This window comes from Lissotriton helveticus, chromosome 11 (assembly GCF_964261635.1).
Source record: "Lissotriton helveticus chromosome 11, aLisHel1.1, whole genome shotgun sequence".
Lineage (NCBI taxonomy): Eukaryota > Metazoa > Chordata > Amphibia > Caudata > Salamandridae > Lissotriton > Lissotriton helveticus.
The window spans coordinates 475,258,664-475,281,519 of NC_136072.1; the positions used below are offsets into that span (position 1 = coordinate 475,258,664).

At 43.7% G+C, this 22,856-nt stretch overlaps 1 long non-coding RNA gene across 1 annotated transcript; it reads left to right on the top strand.

The window, feature by feature from the left end:
* Positions 1-31: 31 nt before the first annotated feature.
* Positions 32-20,860, top strand: LOC144791389 (uncharacterized). Its single transcript, XR_013602375.1, has 6 exons — positions 32-160; positions 11,527-11,603; positions 19,314-19,436; positions 19,521-19,606; positions 20,009-20,107; positions 20,688-20,860. It is a non-coding gene; the product is annotated as an uncharacterized LOC144791389 (long non-coding RNA).
* The last annotated feature ends 1,996 nt before the right edge of the window (positions 20,861-22,856 follow it).

Here is a 22,856-nt window from a genome sequence, read left to right on the forward strand (position 1 = left end):
GACATGGTCCTCAAATACATTGTGGCCGGATAGAAAAACTAGAACGCGAACCCAACCAACCTGTTGTGTGTGGGGTTTTTTGGGAAGTTTTTATTTAGAGCGATGTCGACCCGAAGATATCGAAGCTAGGCCTAATCGAAGTGCTTTACGTGAGCAACAGGTACATTATACAGGAACACATTCATTTTGATCGCCGGAGTAGATTCAACCAATCAGGGTTTGTAAAGCGCAACTACTCGCCCGCAAGGGTCTCAGGGCGCTGAGGGGGGGAAAGAGGGGGGGAGGGGGATGCATATCTGGGGCAGCTGATAATCTAATGATTTATTTATTTATTTATTTTATTTCAAAGGGGTTTTTTTTGTCCTCATTTACCACCAAGGTTACCGATGCACACTCGGGTGGAGTCACGACAAGCTGTCACAGTTTATCAAACTGGCAGGGATAAGACGAGGTAGGAACGAGCATCTCTCAGCCCTGACGTTTCCCTCCAAAACATGCACCAAGCAAACCGAATTACCAAAAGATAGGTAATATTTGGTGGGATTTACAGCCACATCGGGCCGGGCTTAGGACCGGACAAAGGCTCTACAAATGGTGTGCACACCACAGTAGCATAATCATTTGACCCGGGGGGGAAAAGAAAAAAAAAACCCGGGTGACTTAATCCTCCCATGACAGCAGATGCCAGAATGACATTCTACTTCAGTTACCGGCCCTAGCCAGATCCAATCGTGAGACTTGCAAGACGGATGCCAGCCAGTCGTTGAGAGAGGGAGGAAGAGGGTCCTTCCATTTTTTACAGATCTCCCTTCTGGCCAATAAAGTAGAATAGAACACAAGATTTTTTGGTGCGGACTGGACCCCATCCAGGATCCCAAAAATCACTAGGGGAAGCTCCAGAACTACTTGAACGCCCAGCGATACCGTGAGAATGTTACTAATCGCATCCCAAAAGGTAGCCAAACGGGGGCATTCAAAGAACATGTGGGCATCCGAAGCAGCTACCAAACCACACATGGCACAAGCTACCGACTTTCCCTCAGTGAATTTAGAAAGTCTAAGGGGAGAATAATATGCCCTGTGTAGGGTATAGAGATGGTTTCTTCGTAACCATGCAGGCTTCACGATGTTCCATAAAAGGCCAAATGAGGCGGACCACAGCTCTTGCAGGTTGTGTCCATGTAGGAGAGTAGGGTCTGCAATCCTATGATCACCCAGATTTTTGCTTTTTGCTGCACTGGTTTACGACTTTCCCTGGCTGTGGGCCTGCTAATCAGACCCACAGCCTAGCTGTTCTCTCTATCCAAATTGTACTCAGGTACTGAATTGGCACTGGGCCCTCTCCAAGTCCCTGTACCCAGGGCTGAGGTGCACCCAGAAGTCTCCCAGGGGCTGAAGCATGTATTATGCCACCCCTGGATTGACTAACTAAACTGACACAACTGGCTGCACGACAGCTGGGGCAAGGTGGTGTACTCACCCTTTGCTTTAGATATAGTATACCTATATCTAACCCTAAAATGGACACACAGATCTCCTATCAGTCACTCCTATGGCAGGCCTTAACAATCCTGAAGGCAGAGTGCTTGGAATCGTGTGAGATGGTGCTCTGACATGAGCTGAGCCTGTCTGCGGCTTTCGGGATCTATCCCTTAGCCGTTTCCATGATATCGCTTACCATATACTCTTAAGTGCATTATAATCCTCGCGGTTAAATGCCAACTCTGGTATCGCTTTATCAAAACATGTCGAGTAAGGTGTCATACGAATTGGAATACTAACCCCTCGCCAATTCTGGCGACGGGGTTAGCATTCCACCCTTCTAGAGGGACACGACATGCATGTAGCCTGTAACCCAGGTTAAAGTCGAACAGAGCCTCAGCTCCACAAAATGGATGCTGCCACCGAGACACAAGTCTGCCCTCCTGCTGCTGGGAGTCCTCCCAGAGCAGGAGATAAGGACAAAGGGTTTCCTGCCAGGGGCGGTGCCAGCACCGTCCCAGACAGGGTTTTGTGTATTGTAGGTAGGCAGGGCTACAGAAGAAGGTGACTGCACGTGGCACCCCGGTGCTCACTGTGCATAGGCTGGCTTGAACCAGTTCCAGGGACACTCCAGACCCTGTGCTGGGGAAAAGCCCGCCAAAGAAGTGGGTGTAACCACCCCCCTCCTGGTCCCACCCATAGGGCAGGACCTAGTCGCGTGCCAGCCCCCTTTGCCCAGATAAAGGTAGGGACTGGCCCCCTTCCAAATCAGATCATCTTTGAATCCTGAAACTACTTTCTACGAAAGGAACTCAAGACTTCTTCCTAAGATTTCTCCCTTGTGGCTAAGGAGTAGTCACCCTGCATCCGCAGGCACCATCAAAGAACACTGCGGTCTGCTGCAAGTCCTTCCTCCGGAATCCGACTGCCCAGCTCGACGAGAACCGGCTTCCCTGGCACCTCTGACCTCTACCCACCTCTACAGCCCAGCTGAGAACCGTGGGTGCGACGAGACCTCGAGGGACCGGCCATCTGCAAGACTGCACGACTTCTTTCCAGCAAGCCCGCCGAGTAATTTCCTGGTGAGTGCTTTGGGGTCCGAGAAGCCCCGACCCTGAGCAGCTCCAGCACCGAAGTGCAGCCTCCCAGCATCTCCACGATCTGCGTGGGGCCCTTCTGCTTTTTGCTGCTCACCGCGTTGTTTGGCTACTAGCCCGCTGGCTTGTGGTCTTCTGAACAACGCCCGACGACATTTCTGCTGCTGGTCTGGTTGCTCCAGACTGGCCCTTGCTCCCTTCCTGAAGAGGAGCACCCTGGACCCTCCTGGTCCACTCAAGACGCCATTTTGAGTCCACCGCGTGGGCTTGAATTAGCCAAGGCTTGTTGCCCAATCCTGGGTAACTTCGACGCCGACAGCTTCATCCATCGTGGGACAGCTCGCCTCTCCATCCTGGTCGCCGACAACGCCTCCTGGTCCGTGAGATCTGCAGAGCCAGCGTCGCCCACTCACCTAGTCGAGGTGACTGCCATCCGGTGCCCTCCTGGTGCCCACTGACTACTGGCTAGTAGTCACGAACTTGGTCCCCTCTGCTTTCAGGTGTCATCCCTCTTCGATCCAGGCTTGGATCACTCGAACAATCTTCACTGGTCGCCTGCCAGCAACTCCTTTCTTCCAGGCTCCTGGTCCGGCAACGAGGATTCCCGACGTCTTTTGAGACCTATGCAGCTGCAGCCCCTGGGCTAGGTAACTTCGGCACTTCGGTGTCCCAGCATAGCCTCACTATCCAAGGGTCAGGATCCACTGTCGTTTTCTCCCTACCAGGTCGGGTTCGCCCGTGAACACTAACTTTGTAAATTCTAGCTTCCATAGACTTTGTCCCGCATCCCGCGTGAGAGTGCACACTCTGCACCCGAGTCCCTTGGGCCTCCTAGAAGTAATCTAACGATTCCCTAGTCCAGTCCTAGCGATTCCAAAGCCTATTAGTACTGTTACTTACCTGCTAGTAATTCGCATTCCACTTTCAGAGTATATGGTTTTTCGTGCCCCTCGGGCATTTGTGTATACCGTGCTAACTTAAGCTTCTTTTAAAGGGACTGCTAAGCTATCTCCTAACCAAGCGGGACTTTCAGGGAGGCCCCATAGAGGAGTCCTATTGCAAAAGTACCCCAGCTTTATAGATTTTGTTAATTCTGACCATGTTTTGTCCATCCCTTGCAAGACCTTCAGCTTAATTTTTTTTTTTTATTTCGGGCTTCCGAATTTAAATAAGAAGCCAGACTGACTGACTCCTTCCCCTTTAAGCAGAGCTGAAAACATGGTCCCACCCTGTAGTCTGTAGGCATTTTTAACAACATACGTGTGTGTGATAGCTGTAACGCCCATGCATATAATTTTAGGTCTGGGGCAGCCAACCCTCCCTTCTCCCTGCGCCATCTGAGTTTCTTCCAAGCAATTCTTGGAAGCTGCCTGTCCCAGATAAAAGATGAAATTTCCGACTGTAATTTAGATTAAAAAGATTGGTCGAAATAAAGTGGAATGGTATTAAATAAAAAGGAAACTTTAGGTAAAATCGACATTTTGATCAAATTTACTCTCCCAATTAGTGAAAGCGGAAGATGGGCCCATGCTTGCAACAGCTTACGACAGTCTTTAGCTATTACAGAGAAATTTACTGATGCGATTAAATTAATATCTTTCACAATATTCAGGCCCAGATACCGCATAGAGGAACTGGACTGTATACTAGTGGCCCTCGCGTCGTCATTCCATACAAGCATCTCAGTTTTTGCAGCGTTAATCTCATTACCCGACACTTGCCCGAATTCTTGGGCAATTTTTAAAACTGCAGGAAGTGCAGTGCAGACATCGGATGTAAGAATAAGGACATCGTCCTCCTATAGGGCTACCTTTCTCTCCCATCCTCTATACACAAAAGATTTGATGTTAACATCCTCCCTGAGTTGTTGAGCAAAGGGTTCGATATAAAAATCGAATAGAAGAGGGGAGAGAGGGCAGCCCTGCCGTGTCCCCCTTGAGATGGTAAAGGGGTCCGATAGCTCTCCATTGACCAGAAGACGCGAAGATGGAGTCCGATATAGAAGACCAATAGCACAGCAAAAACCCTCACCCACGTTGAACTTGGCCAAAGTCCCCGACAGGTACGCCCACTTGACCCTGTCGAAGGCCTTGGTTGCGTCCAGCGTAAGAGCGGCTAACGGGAGGGACTCGACCGATGCCATATCAATGGCCCCTATCTGGTCGTATGTTAACTCGTACAATTGACGCCCCTTCACAAATCCCTTCTGATCTCGATGTAGGACAAAAGGGTCAACCGAGGCCAGCTTGTTTGCAAGAACTGTGGCAAAAATCTTATAGTCCACGTTCAAAATTGATATTGGCCTATACGAGCTACACGCATCCGCTGGTTTCCCAGGTTTCAAAATAAGGGTGATTGAAGCGCTATCCGAAGATGCTGGTGGCCGCTGGCCCTCTAGTAAGATTTGATTAAACATGATGGTAAGAAAGGACACTATTTCTTGTTCCAGGGCTCTATAGATTTCAGCAGGGAGCCCATCTGGTCCTGCAGCCTTCCCTTTCCTGCCTTTTTTAATAGCTGACCTAATCTCTTCCTCAGAGATAGTGCTATACAAAAGTAAACACTGCTCGGTGGAAAGAGAAGGAAGAGGGATCTCACTCAGCCAGCCATTAATAGAATCTGGGTCAATTTTATTGTCCTCATGGTAGATTATTTGGAAAAATTCCCTGAAGGCCCGCCTAATATCTTCATCCGAAGAGAAAGTGGTATTATCCACTGTAATAGAGGCTATATTGTTGCGGACCTGGTCTGTTTTGGTTTTCCAAGCCAATAATTTTCCTGCCCCCTCACCATATTCAAAATGGGCTATTTTCCTAGCCTCCCACTTATGTTGGATTCTATGATTTAAAACGGAAGCCAGTTGACCTTTCAGCACCAAAAGTTGATCTTTAAGCTGGTTTAACATGGGCTCAGGAGAGATAAGATTAGCATCTATGTCTAGTTGTTTTTTAGCTATCTTAGCTTCAATAGAAAGGATTTCCTCTCTATACTGTTTCCTACGATAAGACACTTTACCCGTGATAAGACCCCTCAAGAAGGCCTTAAAGGAGTCCCAAACGACTCCACTGGACGCCGAGCCAATATTAATTCTCATAAAATGATGAGCCTCAGCTTTAAGAAACAAAATGTCGTCTGGATGAGAGAAGAGAACGATCAAAAGACCAAGCCCTTGGGGAACTTTTAATGGGCCCCTCAAGTTCCATAACTACCGCAGAATGGTCAGAAAGGTGTAAAGGGAGATATCTAATACTCTTGACAGTATCCACCAATCTCTGGCTGATTAAAATATAGTCTATCCTAGACTGATGATGGTAGTTTCGAAAGGAGATACCCTGTTGCTGTCCTGACCTTACTCTCCAGATATCGACATAACCATATTGTTTCATGGAACTATGCAGAAGGGACCTAGTTTTAGATAGTACAAGGGGGCGACTGTTAGCAGATTTATCGAGCACGGGTCTAATACAACATTGAAGTCACCTGCCAAGATGATAGGTTCAGGAAATGACAACAAATGCGAAAAGATAGACTCTAAGGTTGTGGGGTCATCTTGATTGGGTCCATAATAACCCAAGATTGTAGTTTGTGAACCAGCTATAACGACCGATGCTATGGCCCATCTGCCACCGGGGTCAACTGCCTGAGATAGTAGCCTGGCTTTTGTCTGTTTCTTAAATATAACTGCCACACCTCTGTTATTCATTGATTGTGATGAAGATACCGCAAAATCAATCCACCTATTTTTCTTAACAAGGGCAAGCATTTCATTCTGAGTTAAGTGGGTCTTCTGGAGTATAATGACCTGCGCATCAGAATCTCGTAGATACTGCATAATTCTGTGAGCTGTTGTTTTGGTGCGCAGGCCATTAACGTTCCAGGAGATTTACTTTAAGCTACCCATAGCTACCAACCCAGACTTGACCAAACCGCCTATACCCCTTGAAAAAACGAAAAGGGAAAGCACATAATTATATCTTTAGGTCGACAACCATTACCTGCCGTAAACCTTCCCACACAAAACATAGTTGGACAATGAGGACATTTTAAAGTTTTTTCCACTCCCCAACACCTAACTTACCCCTGTGCCCCCCCACCCCCCTCCACCCTCCCCATGAAAAACCCTTGCATTATCTAACCGGAACAAATCCAGTAGATAGCACCCCTCCTCGGGCTCCCGCCAAGTCCCCCCATCGCACAACCATGAAGCTATGTTTTGTAATGTGTAGAGCCACATATTACAGGGGTAGACAAAAAAAAAACAAGCGATGAAAATGCAATAGGTCTCGCAATAGAAAAGTTTGACCTTTTGGTGTTGCAAATGTAATTTTTTTTTTTTTATATTTTTTCAAATTATAAAAGTATTAATTTTGTTTTTTGTAAAGTGAATAGTTATAAATCTACCAAATGTTACATTTATAGCATTAGCAGAGTTACATGTTTAGTTTTGTCCTTTTTTACATGTAAAAACTTTTACCATTAAAAATTAAAAACAACATTAGGTCACTATCCTTTATTTATAACATTTTACACAAAATTGTGAGTTTGCACATCAATACATGTAAAAAAGGACAAAACTAAACATGTAACTTTACTAATGCTATAAATGTAACATTTGGTAGATTTATAACTATTCACTTTACAAAAAACCAAATTAATACTTTTATAATTTGAAAAAATATAAACAAACAATTTTTTTTTTACATTTGCAACACCAAAAGGTCAAACTTTTCTATTGCAAGACCTATTGCATTTTCAATGCTTGTTAAAGAGGCATGCAATACTATATCCGGAGCGCGGAGGCGCTTTATACCATGCAGTGATATAAGTAATGTCATCCGTATTACGTGGCTCTTACTACATCAAACTTGAAAAAAGGAATCACTGACTCACAGCACCCTACTGCTCATAAACATCTCGGCATCAGGCACATAAACACTCTGAACTGTCGTAATACCTACCTGTTGTTACACAGAGATAAACAAAGCGTTCCAACACAAAGAGTAGGCTATGTGTCACGTGCACCAGTGCAAAGAAGGAAATGGACCCCTTAGTTGCTGTTTTCCACTGCAACTCTTTGGGTACTGTGCACAAACATATAAAGAAAACATGGAGAGGGGGAGTGGTTGTGTGGCGACTTTGAAGCGGAGGAACCGGGTTCGAGCCTGAGCATCGGCTCAGCATCCTGTGATAATGGGCAAATAACTTAATCTCCCTGTGCCTACCAAAACTAAATGTGTCCCTCTGTAAAGAAACAGGTGCTCAAGTAGAGGGCGCCAATACCGGGGGTCAGTTTGCGTGATATAGATATGTCCAAAACAACCCAGAATTTGTCAGATTTTTGAGAAAGAATTCAATTAAATACATACGGCCTGATAACACTACACTGGAGAGACGGACACTTTGCTGCACACCAGCCCACCACGGCACAGGCAAGAGCCACTGATCCTGTACGATATAAATACCACCGTAGAAGGGAGATACTGAGTACATTCTCTTAGCAGCACTTCAAGGGAGACATCGAGTTAGTGTTTCACCACCATGCACATCAGTACCGAGACAAAGCTTTCACTTGCTCTGGGGGCTTTTTGTTTCAGTCTCGTAGCGCTTTCCCCACTAGTAACATTACACAGTAACATGTTCGTATTTTTTGTAGACACAGGGAGATGAATCAACATCTCTGTTAAAGACATTTAAGTAATGCCCTGATTGCCGATTAATCTTCCTGTGTCTACAAAAAAAATCAAACTGTAACTGTGTAATGTTACCGGTGCTCGTACAAAGTGCTACTATAGTCAAACAAAAAGCCCGAGAGCGAGCTGCTGCTAATGCGAGCAGCCTGCAGCGGAGAGGAAGTGGCTCAGCAGTGGGATCTGCAGACTTCGGCGCTGGGGATCCATGTTCGAGCCTCAGCGTCGGTCAAACATCTTGTAAATAATTGTGGGAAATGTTCGCCCCAATTTACAAATTTCAAAATAAAAATCATTCATCGATATCGGAGGAGTGGTGGGAGCCCACACAATCACTATTGTAGGAGGGGAGGGGGTGGAGACAACAGGGATAATCGCAGGAGGTGTGTGAGACGGAAACACAAAACAAAGGTGCAGCCGTCATAGGTGAAGATACGGCTGGGCATGCCTGCGCTGTAATAACAAGTTAAAAGAAAAGGAGACACGGCTTGCCGGCCGTGAAACTGAAAGCACGGCCGGCCGGGAAAGCCTTTGATGCAGCAGGGGGCGGAGCGGGAAGAGCTGCTGGCGGCACCAAGCTGGGCAACAGATGGCTGGCTATTTGATGCTGTGCATGCGCATTTTAACTCATTGCACTTGCGCATTGAGCTAAAAGCGCACATGCACTTCATCAAATCGCCAGTCTGGTTAAACTCTGTTTAAGCCCCTATAGTCTCGCTCCGCTCAATGCGCATGCGTGTTGACAGGCGAGACCTAAAAAGAAACAGTCCGGCCACCCCCACATAGTTGGAATAGTGAGATGATAGAAGACGGGGCAAAGGCCCCAGCAGCCATCAAGAGGAAAGATGAGTCAAGGGAATTTATTTTCGAGGGCGAAAAAAAAAATGTTTCCCTTCGCTTTCACCCTCCTATATGTGCCCCCCCTTTTTTATTTTTTTATTTTCCTTTCATTTTTAAATTTCTATCTACATTTTTTCTAAAAAATCTTTTCTTCCCTTTAAGTTTTTACTTTTTCAAATACTCTTACTGTAGTGTTCTCAGCGAGATCTCAAAGTTTCAACCAACAATAGTAGACCTCAAAGTAGATTGGCCTACAAGAACGTGTTACCGACCTAACCTATGCTGAGAAACCTTTATTGCTCTTATTACCCAACTCCAATAATAACTCATCGGCTGCCTGCACAGATCTTATATTAAACATCTTGTTATTGTGCATGATTTTTAAGGCAGCCGGGAACATGAGCTGGGCAGTTGCACCCAGCTTCCTAAATGTATCCAAGCGCCTCCCAAACTCCCATTGCTTCTCTAAGGTGACTCTGGACAGGTCAGACCTGATTAAAAAAGTAAACCTCTTCCCGGCCAGTGATTTCTGTTTTAGGGCCAAGGTAAGAATCTGCTCCTTGAGAGTATAAGTGTGGAAGTTTACCAATATCTTACGTGTTTTATATAGCGCTACTGGACCCAAGAGTATCAGAGCGCTTTACAAGGATGGTGAACATAATGAGATAAAATTAACAATTAAGCGAAAAAGAGTTACAGTATGATAATGCATTCAACAGGGCTAAGGGGGCAAAGAAACAGAGAGATAAAATTAAGTGGAAAATGAATATTAAAAGTTAGGAGAGAGAGGGGGGTGAAGAGAGGGGGAGTGAGAGAATGAAGGGATTGAGAGGGAGTAGGAAGAGGAGTGGACAAGGGAAGAGAAAGGAGTGAACATGGTCAGAGTCAGTAACATTAGATATCCCAATACTTGTTGAGAAGAAGTACTTTGAGTTCCTTTTTGAAGAGAGGGTAAGAGGGGTTGCAGCAAAGATCCTTAGTGAGAGAGTTCCAAATTGTAGGAGCGTTACCAGAGAACGCACAGGATTGGGTCTTTTGTCATTTGAGTCTGGGTGGGATCAAGACAAGGGAGTTTGTGCTCCTCAGGGACCTGGAGCAACCTGCTTTGTGTAGTTTTGTTGTAAGGTAAGAAGGGGTGTTTTGGTGAAGAGCTTTGTGAGTGATGCAGGCAATCTTGTAGGTGGATCTTCCTTCTATTGGGAGCCAATTGAGATTTTTGAGGACGGGGGAGATGTGATCACATTTTTTACAATCAGAGATGAGTCTCGCAGCTAGATTGAGGACAGATTTCATCGGTGCAAGATGGATTTTAGGGGTGCCAGCGAAAGTGGCGTTGCCGAAGTCAATCCTGGAAAGGACAAGCGATCGGACAACAAGTTTGAAATCGTCTGCTGGAATAAATGGTTTAAGTTTCTTGAGGTGGAGAAGGGTGAAAATCGCACTTTTGGATGCATTTTTAATGTGGGGGATGAGATTTAGATTCTGGTCGATACTGATGCCTAGGGATTTGACAGAATTAGAGGTGGAGAGTGTGCAGTTAAGAGCTTTGATGTCATTTATCCAGAGTTGAATGGGAAGGGGGTTGTTTTTGGGGGAATAAAGGATGATTTCAGTTTTATTCGGGTTCAGTTTGAGATGGTTCTGATGGAACCAGGTTTGAATTCTGGTCAAGGTCTCATTGAGGTGGAGAATGTCTTTGTGGGATTTGATCTTGTAATATAATTGGGTGTCATCTGCATAGAGGTGGTGATTGATATTAGCTTGGATGAGGGTGAGTGGTTCCATGAACAGATTGAATAGGGTTGGGGAGAGGATGGATCCTTGAGGGACACCGAGTGAGACAGGTTGAGGTTTAGAGAGAAAGTGGCTGAGCTTGATTTGCTGTGATCTGTTTTGAAGGAATGAGGAGAACCATTTGAATACGTTACCATCTAAGCCAAACCGGTCTTTGAGAGTGTTGAGAAGGGTGGGGTGGTGGACGGTATCAAATGCAGCTGAGAGCTCGAGGAGGATTAGTAATGAGGATTCCCCTTTGTCTAGGGAGCGATGAATGTCGTCAGTGATATTTAGCATGGTTATATGATGTTACAACGCATTCCGTTGCAACGCATGCCTTTTCCACGCATGCGTTACAACAGAATGTCATTACCACGCATATGGTTTACCACGAAAATTCCTTTACCACGCATAGTTTAACAACGTTTTTCGTTGTTTAACTATGCATGATATCGGCATTTTCATGTTAAACCGACTGCTTGAGTGATTATGTAGTTCAAATCTATATATATATATATATATGTTTTTTTAATTAAGCCTTACCAAATAAATTATTATAATTAAAAAATATACTTACATTTTCTTTCGAGGGTATTCTCCTTCTTCTAACTCTTTAAGTGGTCCTTTCTCTATTTTTGATGCAGTACGTAGACGCACGTACGTAATCACGTCTGTTAGAGAGGCTCTTTCCATGGCAGAGGCACAGAAGAGCGTGTTTTAGGTAAGTTTTCTTTCTTTTTTTTAAAAACCCTCTCGTTTTTGGGGGGGGGGGGGAGGCCCCCCCTTTTGTTTTTCAACCTTTAACTCACATTCCTTTACTACGTATTTCGTAGTAAAGGAATGCGTGGTAAAGGTTATAGTGGTAACCACGCATGCGTTGTAAAGCATGCATGGTTAGTGCATTCGTGGAAACGGCTTCGTTGTAGAGGCTGTTTCCCATTTAGCATAGCAGTTTCTGTACTGCATCCTTTTCTAAAGCCGGATTGGAAAACATCAAGGAGGTTGAAGGAGGCGATATGTTTCTCTAATTGCAATAGGACACATTTTTCGAGGGCTTTAGAGAGGAATGGAAGGTTAGAGATAGGGCGAAGGTTGTTAAGGTCATTGGGGTCAGCAGTGATGTTTTTGAGAATGGGTGAGATTTGACCAAGCTGAAGGGAGGTGGGGACACAGCCAGTGGAAAGAGAGGAGTTGATGATTTTGGGCCATATAGGGGCAATGATAAATTTAAGTTCTTGAACCAAAAGGGTGGGAAGAGGATCTTTGGAGTGGGAGGAAGGTTTTAGTTTGGCAATGATATTAGTGATCGTAGATTCAGATACTGGACTAAAATCACTCCATGAGGCACTGTTTTTAGCAGGGGGGCTTATTTTCGGAAAGGTATCTTGTTGGGGGAGAGCAGGGAGGGGATGAGAAGGATCGAGAGGGGTGGAAAAAGTGGACGGAGGAGAGTTAGGAGTGTTGGGGAGGGTGTATAGGATGGGAGTAGGTTGAAGTGAGAGTGGGAGGGAAGAGAAGGATAGTTCGATCTTGTTGATTTTGTTCATAAAGAAACTGGCAATTTCTTCGCATCTGTCAATAGAGGCTAATATTTTAGGAGGGCCAGTGGAGGTTTGTTTTTTAACAATGTTAAAGAGTTTTCTAGGGCGGTTTCTGGCTTGATCAAGTTGTGATCGTAGAAAGGAGGCTTTTTCATTAAAGATATGTTTTTTGTACTGGGCTCTAGCAGTTCTAAGGAGAGCCAGATTGTCAACGGTTGGATGATTCCTCCAAACCCGTTCAGAATGTCTAAGGGTCCGTCTTTCGTTATTAAGTTCAGAATTGAACCAAGACTTAGGAGGGTTACTTTTTTGTTGTTTGAGTTTGATTGGAGCAATTTGGTTGAGGGCTTCAAGAATAGAATTGTTCGAAATCCTATTTATACGTCCTTTCAGGCGACGTCCCTCTTCTCTCGCGCAACTGTCCCATCCGGATTGCGCAAACGGGGTTTAAATACCTCGGTATTTATATTTCATTGGACCCCGCAGTTCGGTACGAACGTAATCTCCTTCCACCCTTGTCTAGATTGAAGCAGGATGTTGCGGGTTGGCTTAGGCTTCCACTTTCGCTGCTTGGTCGTGCTGCCCTTTTCAAAATGATGTCTCTACCTCGTTTTCTCTATGCTCTTCAGAATACTTTCGATATTGTTCCCACTAGTTATTTTCGGGCGATTGAGGATCTTCAAAGGAAATTGATATGGGATGGTAGACCTCGTATTCCGCTCGCTAAGCGGACGCTCCCGTGGTACGATGGGGGTATTGCTCTCCCGGATATAAAGCGATACTATTGGGCGTCCCAATTGGGAGCGATTAATCACGGCATGTATCGACTTGAACCCCGCCTTCGCCATGGATAGGTGGCTTTTGCCTGGTGGCAACTATTATAGGGCACTATACTCTAAATCGGTGGTCAAAGCTTTGTCGGGACCTACGAGGATAGCAGTACGCCTGTGGCAGGACGCGACTAGCGCAACAGGATGGACGGATCGTTTGACTCGGGCGACCCCGCTATTTGGTTCTGATAAACTTGGCAAACTGTGGAATACCTAGGGGTTCGATAAATGGGACCTTATTGGTATTAGTAAGGTGGGGGACCTCTGGGTCAAGGGTCAGGTGAAATCGTTTGAGTCGTTGCAGGAGGAGTTTGACTTAAGTAATTCGGAATACTTCTGTTATGTCCAGGTTCGCCATGCTTTGAGGTCGGTTTTCCCGGTCGGGGAGGTAATTCCGGAGTCGTCTCCGCTCGAAGATAGATTATTGGATGGCTATGTGCCTGATAGCACCATCTCCCTAGTCTATAAAAAACTAATTAATGATAGATCAGACCTCCTATTGCATCTTCGAGACTTGTGGACACGTGACGGTCTTGAACTGGATGACAAGGACTGGCAATCTGTGATCTCCTCTCCAAAGGAGGTCGCAATCCCAGCTAGACTCCGGTTGGTTCAACTGAAGATTCTGCATAAGATTTATGTCACGGGCCCTCGTCTGGTCCACATGGGTTTTTCTGAGGATGGTCTGTGTAAGTGAGAATGTGGGCATGTGGGGACATTCCTCCATATTATCTGGGAATGTCGTGAGATCGCGACCTTCTGGAGCTAGGTACATGAAGTAATGAATGAGGTGACGGGGATTGCCCTCGTGCCGGAGGCTAGACGCTGTTTATTGAATGTTTGGGAGCCTACGGACCACAATGTAGCGCAAACTCAGTGGGTGACCCTGGGGGCCATGATTGCTAAGAGAGATATTGCTCAATTGTGGGGGTCCCCGAGGCCGCCTACTGTCGCGGCATGTAAGGAAAACATGGACTGGTGCATGTTTAGGGAAAAGACTGTGCACTTGGCCCGGGGCCGACCCCGGAAATGGTGTAGAATATGGGGACCCTGGAATGGCTATCGTGGAGATATCTGTACGCCACCTGTTGTAGATGTCCCTGATGTCCCACTTTCCCCCTAACCCCGCATTCCACTTGCTGTTTTATATATGCTTTAACTTTGCCTGCCCTCCCCCCCCTCCCCCTTTCCTACATTGATTGCTGATTTCTTTGTATTGCTTTTCCTTCCCCGTCTTGGAATCGGTACTGTATGTAATATATTTTTCTGCCTTGCTGTTTATATAAAAACATTTATAAAAAGAAATATAAAAAAAAAAGAATAGAATTGTTATAATGGTTAGTTAGGTCGGTGGTGCTGTCAGAGAGAGGGGGAGAAGTAAGTGGGCCTTAATTGTAGATTCCAATTCACCAGGAGGAATAAGGTGAAGGTTGTATGTGGATTTCTTAGTTAAAGAGCTGATGGGGGCGGGGGGAGTCATGGATCTATTCATGGTGAAGAGGATAAGGTAGTGGTCAGACCAGTTTACCGGAAGTATATTTGAGAGGGAGGCCAGATCGTTGCTAGTCATAATAGCATCAAGGGTGGCACCTTTGTTATAGGTTGGAGAATGGCAGAGTTGGGTCATACTGGTGATGTCCATGGTATCATTAAATAGGATGACAGCAGGATCATCACTTTTGTTCCAATGGAGGTTGTAGTCACCGAGGAAGAGATTTTGAGAATGTGAGAGCGATGATTGTAAAATAAGATCAGTCAACTCTTCCGTAAAGGGGATGTTATTTCCAGGGGGATGGTAGATAGTGTGCAACCGGGTGGTGGGGGAGTCAGGCATAATGAGATCAGCGCAAAGGTATTCAAAGGATGAAGGGTCTTGTAGATGAACGAGCGAGATGTTAAGTTCAATTTTAAAAATGATAGCGAGTCCTCCTCCTGTTTGTTCGATTCTATCTTTTTTAATGATAGAGTAACCAGGGGGGATAAGCAAGTCGAGGATGGGAGTGGAGTGGGAGGTTAGCCAGGTTTCAGTTAGGAATGCAATGTCAATGTTTCACTAAGAATGGTTTCAGCAATCTCAGTAGCGTGGCAGGAGGCGGATCAGCAATTGATCAGCATGCAACAGAGGGGAGTGGGGTCGGGCGATTTGGAAGGGGGACAAGGGGGGATAGGTCTAATTTGTTGGGGTGGTCTAGGGGAGGTCGGAGGAAGGGGGAGTCTGCTTATTCTTAAGAGAACATGGATGGTAGTCAGTTGAGTAGGGGGGATAGTGGACGAAGGTGGTGAGGGAGAGGTAGTTAAGTTAGTGGAACTGTTAGCTTCAGAGGTTATTGGGCGAGTACTAAGTTTTGGCGGTTGTATGTTGGTATTGTAGGGAGTGATGATTAAGGAAGGTTGAGTGGGTAAGGTGCTGGTTGTGTAGTTGCTAGAAGTTAAGTTAGTGGAACTGTTAACTTCAGAGGTTATTGGGCGAGTAGTGGGGGGACAAGGGGGGATAGGTCTAAGTTGTTGGGGTGGTCTAGGGGAGGACGGCGGAAGGGGGGGCAATCTGAACAATAGCTTGAAACAAATGGTATCTGGGATGAGAGATGGGGTGATGAGTCTTGGGGTGATGAGTCTAGGGGTGGAGGGGGTGAGAGGGCAGGATTCGAAGATATTGTGAGAGTTTGGGATATAGCGTTAAAGTGTTGTTCAGAGATGTCGAGGTGCTTTTCAGACGCTTGTATGAGTATAGTTCCAGATTTGAAGCTAGAAATATCTATTTTGCCTGGAAAGGAAGAAGATGGTGTAGTGGAGAGTTTTAGACTGTATGGGATGTTGCGTGAATTAGAGATCAGGAGGTGGCGTAGAAATATGCTTTTCCATTTAGATGGTCGTTTGGTGAAGAAGATGAAGTTGGTGATAAGTGAGGAGTTAAGGCTGTTATGGTGATCAGCAAATAAAGCTTCTGGGTGGAGACAGAGAAGTTTGTGTTTGATTTTTTTTTTACCATGTTTAGAGAGATGGGGTGGGTAGAGGATGGTTCAAGAGTTAGGGCCGAGTTTAGAGATGTGTGGGGTTGAGATTGATAGTGGAAGAGTGAGTGGAGGAATGATTTGGAGAAAAGAAGAGGGGAGAAAGAGGAAGCACAGTAGATTCGAACGCACTGGTCCTCGAAGTGAGGATAGACGGTGGTGATAGGGGAAGTGGGGGTCGAAGTGAATCCAAAGCAGACTCTGACAGTGAGAGGTGTGGGTGGGGTTTCAATTAAGAACAATAGGTGATGGGGCAACTTAATCTTAGGAAATACAATTTCACGATGTAAGGATGTAAACATAAGCACAATAGGTGAGGGGGCAACGTAATCATATAAATTACATTTCACGATGTAAGGAAGGCCAGCCAAGAGAATTAAGAAGATTAGGCTATATAGCGGGGGAAGGAATTAAATATAGCCTGAGGGAGGACTCTGCGGATGCCCCAGTCCTGGCGGGGGAGAAAACACCAACCCTACTCTTTGCAGACAACACCCTCCTTCTGTCCAAAACCCCCGCGGGCCTCCAGAAGTTACTAGATAGATTTAGTTTGTTTTGTGATGAGAGGGGCCTCATTGTGAATACTGCAAAAACTAAATTGATGGTGCTGTCTGCACAAAAGAAAGCCAGGAGAACGAGTATAATCTTAAATGGGTCTCCACTTGAGGTGGTGGAGGAGTTCGACTACCTGGGTGTCAGGATTAACAACAGAATGAAGTGGGATTCCCATGTGGCCAAAATGCTCCTGAACCTCAAAGAGTCTCAGGAGCGATCCTGAGAAACCAACGCTTATCTACTAGCAGACCAGTAGCCCCAGCTCTGGCAGCATATGAAGGCAAGGCCGTAGCCTCAGCTGTATATGGTTCAGAGCTGTGGGGATGTGAGAACACCATTGACCTGGTAAGAGCAAGTTTGTGAGGGACCTGGTCGATCTCCCGCTTTCTACACCTTTAAAACCCCTCTTTTTAGACATGGGCAAACTTTCTATTGCAGACGTGGTGCACCTTCGTCCTTTGTTGTTCTGGGTGCGCCTGCGAAGGAAGCCAGAACTGGCAAATTATGCGTTGGTTCTGGATGAGCTGATCAGCCTGAATAGTGCAAATAAGATACCGTGGCTAACCAAACTGAGACAGCTGGTTTTGAAGCTAGGTTTGGGTGAATTCTGGACCTCCCAGTCCCCTCCTCACAAGCAAATCATCAAAAAAATCTACTGGGATTGGTTACAGGAGGAGGAGGAAGTAAAACATGCAAAATGGGGGACCTTAACAACTCAATTTATGGAATTCAAACCTTGTAAGAATCTTGAGCCCTTCCTAGATTTTATCTAAAACCCAAGGGATAGGTCCCTCTTCCTGAAAATTAGATATGGGACTCTACACTTGAAAAAGTTCACTGAGGGATGGAAAGGAAGGGGGGCTCACGCCCACTCTCTTAGCTGCCCTGGGTGCCCATGCACGAGCGAATCTCTTTCCCACTTCCTGTTCGCTTGTAGGGCTTACAAAAGACCAAGAACAAGATGGTTAAAACCGGTATGTAGAGAGCTGGGAGTGAGAGAGTGCAGAATTGCCTTACGTATTTTCTTATCAGATACTACATCTATGTTAGTTGTATGCAGGGTTGCTAAATATTTAGCAAGTGCATGGTTTATCCATGCAAGACTGTTAGCTGATGACAAGACATAGGCTTGGGTAGCCAAACTGAAGTATATACCCACTGCTGTAAATGTATCATTGAATTTCTCTGTTTTAAATGTAACTATTCTGAATTTTATCTTTTTATATTATGATAAGAAATGTAATGAATACTGAATATTATATATTTTTTAAAACATGTCTTTTTATCTTTGTATTGTTTGTACTTTTATGATATGCAAATATCGAATAAAGTAGTACAACAACAATATAGCCTGAACAAATTATAAAGATAGGACATAATTGTGAACTACACATAGTAACATCAGGATACACATTGAAAACAAAAGCACAGTGACAAAAGGATATAACATAGAGGGCAATCTGAACAATAGCTTGAAACAAATTACAATGATAGGAAATGAGGGTGGTCTAAACAGAGGAACATCAAAATATACAATATAAGAAAATACATAACGAAAAGAGAATATACCATATTGAAAAGTCAAGGAATACACGAATTAACATTGAAATAGGTTAAAAAGCGCCACAGTAGAATAACATATCCAAACGATACAAAATAAAGTGCAAATAAAAAAACATTATATACTGTAGGGGATAGGTTAGAGGTTAGTCAGGAGAGGGGTAAAGATAGAAAATAGCAAACAGTGAAGATAATTGGTATAGAGGGGGGTATGGATTAGAAGGTAGTCTAGAATAGAGAATCAATGGGATGAATGATAAAAGAAGAGGGAAGCGGTAAAGGTAAAATAAAATGAAATAAAAGAAGAGAAAAATAACTAAAAAGCGGATTAAAAAGAAAGAAAGAGATAGGGGAGTAAGTAGAAATAAGATAGTTATTTAATATAGATAGAGCAGAGGAACAACGAATGGGGAGGAGCAGGTAACTAAATAATACATAATAAGATCGAATGCGAAGAGAAAGAGGCAGATATCATCAAAAACAAATTCAAGAATTAAAATTGAAAAGTTTGACAAATAAATTAAAAGCACATGATAAAATAAGATACCTAGTGGAAGAAGGACATATCGTAATACACAGTCATATAATAAAAGAATTAAAGATGATGAAAAAATGTGTGGTGCAGATCAAAAAGAACAACAGTGAAATAACAAATCCAAACGAAAATTAAAACAGTGCACACAATGACATTATAGAGTTTAGTAGGTAGATCAAAGGTCAGTCAGGAAGGGGGTAGAAAGAAAATAAATAAAATAAAATAACATAACAGTGTGTCCAAAATGCGTGCACCCAAAGCAGCGTGCCGCTTTTCGAGGATTGCGTTTGATTTAATATACCACTGAAGCTCAGGTACTACTTAGCATTACATATTAGTTTGATTGTCTAACTCAGCCTGCTGACCTATAGACACTTATTATGTTGTTTTCCCATATAGATTTTAAATAGGAACCTCTACTGCAGTCACTTGTCACACGTAAAACAAGCTCGAAACTTATGCGTGCAACATTACGATATACAGATCTATCCGTTCTTTGGGCAGCATTTTATCTACATACAGGTATGATTGCCACGAGTATTTTCAATCGCAATAGTAGCAGTGACAACAGCATTTAAGTTCCCATTTTCCAATTCATCTTTATAGGATAAACCCGAGTCGCCAAAAAGCGATCGTCCATCGACTGTGCTCAATATGTATGAGACCTCATCTTATCGGTCTTTAGTTCTGAGGTACTTTCTATTTTTTGTTTAATTATATGATTCGAATTGAACTACTTATTACACACTGGTTCTCTTCATATAGAAGCACTGTTACTGGCCAATATAGTTTCTGTTAATTTCTGTAAATCAGTACTGGCCACCTTACATGAGCAACCTTAAGCTGCCTATAATATTTTAGGGATTGAGTGAATATTGCTAATTAGCATTGCATGCTTTAAACGATTAACCTGAAGTTTAATAAAATACCTTAGGGATTAAGAAAATAAAGATAACCCAATGTTTCTTAATACTGGTTTACCTTACGATAACTGACAACATCCAGATATGTTCACAACTCCCCTAAAGTTTTAAACATCATCGTACCTTTTCTGATTGGACACTTTAGTATATGCTTCTTTATGATTCTTTCAGTTTTCATATTGGTGCCGTCTACATCCTGATTGGCCATCTGTCTCGAGATTCCTGATCAACACCCACTATTGGCACTCACTTTTATTGAGTCAATGTGAGGTAAGACAAACTACACACAAAGCAGTATAGTACCTGATTGCTGAGAGTTGGTGCCCCTAGATACTATAAGCTGCAAACTAACAAGTAATTTGCAGACCAGCGATACCTGCTCTTGGTACAGGTTATAATATAGACATATCCTATAATACTAGGAGTGGCAACAGGTCATATTGTCTATATTTATTTTCATTTCATTTTATTCATGCCTTTTATCTATCGAGCCCTCTGATTGTTTGTTTTGTAGTAAATGTATTAGTTTTTATGTTTAATATCTCATTTATCTGTGGTCTCCATTTTCTTTATTCATGTCTCCCTCTTTGTGTATCTTTCCTTATTTAATATATAAATGCATTAGGACTTTTTTAATTACATGCATAAATCAATTCTGTATATAATCATGTGATTCCCTATGTCTCTTTTATAGGCATCCGTTAGAGAAGTTAACCTAATAGCGGTCTATCATGTTTTTCCATCCAGGTTGAAAACAATGTATGATGTAACAAAAAAGGCCCATATATATGCACTGCATTTTATATCATATTCTATATATTGTTTTAAAAGATTGTTCGCTTATTTTTAGATTCATTGATAAAGATGGTAATTTCCTGATGAAGACACGACTGTGTCCAAACGCGTAGAGAAGAAACCGTCTTGTCTTTCCAACATCAATTGGGTTATTGTTAAAATTGTTGATCAAACAGTACTAACTGTCAATCTAACTGACTATCAATTCTATACATTTTACAATGAACATATGACAAAATATTTTTATTGTTTTTTATCAAATTTATTAAACTGAATATTCTCGTCATTCTAAGTGCATATCTTATTTTATGTCTTTTGTCTACATTGGTTTTCTCCATATACTTTGCCTGGGCTTGTTATTTTACATAAAATGCACCCAAAGCAGCACCAATCACGGAAAATTTCCCAGGATACAGTCTAGGCGCTAGCAATCTCCGGCGCTTTCAATAGTGTCCAGCAAAACTCTGCGCGGTGGCGTTGTGATTGCCTCGAAGTTCGGCTGCCCAACGTGGGAAATCCGGAAAAACAATCATGGCAGCCTTTGATCTCCGAGAGTGAGAGAGAGAGAGAGAGAGAAAGGCACCGAGGCGCTCAGCCTCGTTGTTTTCTTACTTGGGACAGTGCGCGCCTCTTTGATGGTAAACACAAAAGCTGTGTTTTTGTAGATGCTGATGCCGGCTTTGAAGGTGGCGCATGGTGGGTGCGGGGCGGTGCGGGGACGAGGGCTTGCGCCTTACACGCACTCACGCTGTTGTTTCTTCTGAAGATCTTGCGATTCAATGTTATTGTAGTAATGCTCTTTTCATTCAATGAAAAGATTTTGCACACAAACTATTGCTTTCCCCGAACCATGCTTTCGCTATGTCCCCTTCGTCTGTGCTCAGCCTGCGTAACGTTTGTTCTTGTGCCTCAGTGTCTAGCATATGTTGCAGTTTATTACCTCTAGTTGTACTATGTTTTCTCTTGTACCCTGCACACTTGTCACTCTTTCCTCTTGTACTGCACCGTTAGCTACCTCATGTACTTTTTTTGCTCACAATTGTCACTTTTACCTCATGTGACTTATCGTTTGTTTTTGTTAAATGCTCGCTTGTAAATTTCTGTTCCTATTGTGAAGCGCTCTGAAGCCTTCGGGGAAAGTCGATGCGCTGGGTCTGAATTGGGGAAGCCTAGACTAGTGTCCTCATCTTATCTTGAGTTGGGTGGCTGGGAGGTTTGAATTTTTATGTTATTTATTTAATGCGATTTTACACAAGGGTGTCAGAGCGCTTTACAAAAGGACCAGTTACATTACACAAGGACTTCGGAGTACTTGAGTTACATAAAAGATACAAACAGAAAAACTGTAAATTCACAAAAGAATGCTAGTGAGCACATACGCTTTCTACAGATAGTAGTGGTTAGATTTGAATATATACAAGTTGAAAATTCACACAAGGAGAAGATACAAACAGAAAAAACTCTAAGATCACATAAGAATGGTAGTAAGTATTTTTTTTTTTTTTTTTTTATTGTGTAAGATGTTTATTGCATTTTTCACACTTTACAGGATACGTAATACATTTTCTACATCTTCTGCCAGAAGAGGCCGGTCGGATACATAAACGTTGTAGACATCACGTCATGCGTTGTACACAGCCCATCAGCCGACATCATTAAGACCGGCGGCGTTGCATGGAGAAGCATTTGCGTTACATATCAGTGTCATTACTGCGTTTAACCATGTTGAGATTCTTACATTTTTTGTTTATACCAACCAATAACTTAACCAAATACAAAAACCCTCATATAACTCAGGTCCCTGTGGCACAGCATTCTCCCTCCCCATTATAATTCGTTTATCCGTACACATCACCATTTGCTTACTCCGTGACCTATCTCGTTACTGTGACCCATTTGGCGTCGCTGTATGTGTCAGTAGATACTGCCGGAGATACCCCCAATAGTCCCTTGGGCGCGAGCCAGCCGGCAATTCCTCCTCATAAGTGTTAAGTGTGTCACAGCAATACGTTAAATCTTCTAGCCAGTTCTTTATCTGCGGTCTCATTGCACTATTCCAATGTAGGGACACTCTCCGCTTTGCCATTAACAGCGCTATCATACCGAATTTACGTTTTTGCGCTCTTAGGTGGGGTATAATACCCAATAGACAGACCTTTGCTTTGCATTCAATGGATGCCCCCAGCATGTCATTCAAGGCTTGAGTTACTTGTTCCCAGAATCT